Genomic DNA, 3,396 nt, shown 5'->3' on the forward strand with positions numbered 1-3,396 from the left:
AAATGTAATTTAATATTTTAAAATATAATATACATTATATACATTGAAAGTAGTAAAATTAAATTTTTGACAAATATCATTATGAAAATAAAAATTTGGTAATAAATGTACAAATGTAAGTGGATATAATAAAATAGTGAAAGAAAGAACAAAAGTTATTTGTTTATAGTTAATGTTATTCAGAAAAAATATAAAATGTTTTATATTACACACATAATCAATTATATTTACAACATTAGAAAAGTTTGATTTATTAAAAAAAAAACAAAGTAATTTTTCATAAAACAATAGTTACAATCTTAATTATTTTTCAATATGCGATATATAAAATAAGAGAAACTTTTATTTATATAGAATGTATCGAGACAATAATTTTTTGCCAAAATTTGGTTTTATGTGAGTGCAAATTTAAAGAATTGAATTTATTGACAACAAAATAACATTATAATAACATCTCATGATTTGAATGTGGAAAAAAGAAGGTATATCTATATGCAGAGAATGTTTAAGTCAAAATGACATTGATTGTTCTCATTTCTACATGATTACAATGTCATTTGAAAACAATTTGTCAAAATTTTACCATATACAGCCATATACATAAATTGCATTTCATAACAACACTATAATCTTATTAACCAAGAAAAGACTCAATTAATAAATTAATATCGTAATATCACATTGTTATAGCAGCCAAATAACTAAACTTATATACTCGTCCTTATTTTCATCGGTCAAAGGAATATTAGCACTATTCGGCTTTAAGTCTCTTTGGGAAGTATGACCAAAGCTTTCTTCGTCAAGGCTTAAAGTGAGTTCTAATTCACTGGAATCGTTTTCATTAATTCATAGAAGAGAGTTGTAATATTCAGAATCAACACTCTCCATATCTTTCAGATCAATTGGTTTAGCCAACATTATTTTATAAAATGGTCGAATAAGGAAAGCTAAAAAATAAATTCAAAAAATATAGTTATTTTATACATTACTATTATAATTACTATACATTTTACTACATGTTAAGACCTACCATCGCAGAAGTTTACCATGATAAACAGCCGGGTGACACTCTTTTGGACACAGCACGATTGGACACCAACCAATCATCTTGACTTATCTAACCAAACCAACGGAAAAACTCTAGGCATCGGCCGCTGTGAGTGGTGGTGTCCAATCGTGCGGTGTCCAATCGTGCGCACCCCTAAACAGCCATTCCTGCTATACGTCCAATAAATTTAAAATAATTTAAATGCTCCTCATTACATACACCAGAACAAGGATTAATTTGCAGTGTATAATTATGGCTAAAAATAAAAAAATCGTGCCATTTTTTTTTCTATAAATTATATATTGTAAGTATAATAAAGTTTCCATTGTAGAATACTCACGTTGCAGAATACTCAAAAAGTCCATAGTATGGATTAAACATTTCTTTAGACAATAAAAAGAACCATTCTCTTGCAAGGCCACCGTAATCTAAGCCTATCTCTCCTTTAAATTCTACCCATAATTTCGTTTTTAGAATATCAACTCTTAACGGATTCGAGCTTATAATATGTGGTACGAATCTTCCAAAATATTGTTTCGGCCAACTTTTATTTCAAACTTATTAGGAATATTATTCTGTAATAAGATATATAATTATAATAATCTCATATCTATGTCAAAAATGATATAATGAACAACGAACATTTGTACATACAGGCTCCTTCTCAATAGAGAAGAAAGAGGACGATTCTAACCTCACTTAATTGTATATACATATCACGTTTTATTACATATAAAATTTATATATGTATATACATATAGATATCTCCGATATTCGTTAATATTTTATGTCATATTAATTATTATGTCATATTAATTATGAAAAGACATTACCTTGATAAACATTGCATAGTTGGAACAAAAAAGCCGGCACACGGGAGGCACATGGTGACAGTGGGCGCGCACACACACACATACACACACACACACAACACACACATACACACACACAGACGATCGAAAAGATGAGATCGCGGCGATCGCATGTCGCGCGCACACTACATAACTTGTAAAAATATACTTTTATTTCTAATAATGTTTATGAAATATATATCAACATTTTATAAATATTTTTAGAAACATAAAGCGGCGTCTATAATGGAGTCGCAGTAAAAGAGTCGTATCGCAATCGTTTAATGAGACGGACTAATCAAGGAAGAAAATACAAAAGCATTATACTTTCTCTCTCTCTCTCTCTCTCTCTCTCTCTCTCCTCTCTCTCTCGAGCGCTCTCTCAATTAGGTAGCTACATAATGCATATCTCTCTCTCCTCTCTCTCTCGAGCGCTCTCTCAATTAGGTAGCTACATAATGCATAACCTCACATAAGAACCCATCTTGACGGACAGTCGCCCGTCTTGAGCGTTGTAAATGCGCTTTGGCGGACACTCGCGAGACTGAACGACAAGAAGACGAACACTGAAAACTGAATCGTCGAAGTGACACTTTTCATAGACTCGCTGTCGAAATCTCGGGATTGACTGAACCGATTTCATTCAGACCGGTCGCAATCGAAAGCTAAAAAAAAATCATTATAAAAGTATCATTAGAATTTTTTTCATTATAACCTTTGTTTCCGAGTAAATCCGAGTTAATTGAACGGAAAAAATGGGCAAGGCGAAAACTCGAGATAAAGCTAACGGTAGCGCTTCGATGCGGTCGATACTGCGGTAGCGCTTCGAAATGCCAGTGCCGTAGTCACAAATTTTGACAAACTTTTTTTTTATACCTGGCGTCGCGACGCTACCGCATCGCTTGATTAGATTAATGAAACAGAAAGTAACGGCAACATAACATGTGCGTTACATGTAACTTGCATGTTAGTTTTAATTTCCCACTCATACAAAATTGCAGTTATATAACATCCATATAACGTGTTGGGGGGGCTCCGATAGCGCACATCCCGATAGCCCACCAACCAATCATCTTGACTTATCTAACCCAACCTACGGAAAATCTCTAGGCATCTGCCATTGTGAGTGGTTTGTGTGCTATCGGGATGTGCGCTATCGGGACCCGCTAGAACGTGTTACTAAAACGTTATATTAATTGAACCAAACATTTATATAACAATTTTATAAATTTATTTTAATGTAATATAAATGTAGTATAAGTTGTTACTTTGTTATATAATTATTATATGATAATAAGGTAACTGTTGTATTTGAATTTACTAATGCCTTATTTCAGCTTATAACACATTGTTAAAAATATACACAACAATACAAAATAGCTTATAACACATTGTTAAAAATACACACAAAAATACAAAACATTGTTACATGTAATATACAGGGTGCGAGAAAAGTTCCGGGACGGCGAAATATCTCGAAAACTAAGCATTTTAGGA

At 32.1% G+C, this 3,396-nt stretch overlaps 1 long non-coding RNA gene across 2 annotated transcripts; it reads right to left on the minus strand.

Annotated features, from left to right (window-relative positions):
- Positions 1 to 340: 340 nt before the first annotated feature.
- LOC113002705 lies at positions 341 to 2,944 on the minus strand. Of its 2 annotated transcripts, XR_005575085.1 has the most exons (4): positions 1,882 to 2,941; positions 1,389 to 1,623; positions 1,031 to 1,304; positions 343 to 947 (listed from the first exon to the last, which is right to left on the minus strand). It is a non-coding gene; the product is annotated as an uncharacterized LOC113002705 (long non-coding RNA). The 2 variants fall into 2 exon arrangements; XR_005575084.1 differs by having other exon boundaries at positions 341 to 947; positions 1,389 to 2,944.
- Between the last annotated feature and the right edge of the window lie 452 nt (positions 2,945 to 3,396).

The sequence above is a fragment of the Solenopsis invicta genome, chromosome 6 (assembly GCF_016802725.1).
Source record: "Solenopsis invicta isolate M01_SB chromosome 6, UNIL_Sinv_3.0, whole genome shotgun sequence".
NCBI classification, from domain to species: domain Eukaryota; kingdom Metazoa; phylum Arthropoda; class Insecta; order Hymenoptera; family Formicidae; genus Solenopsis; species Solenopsis invicta.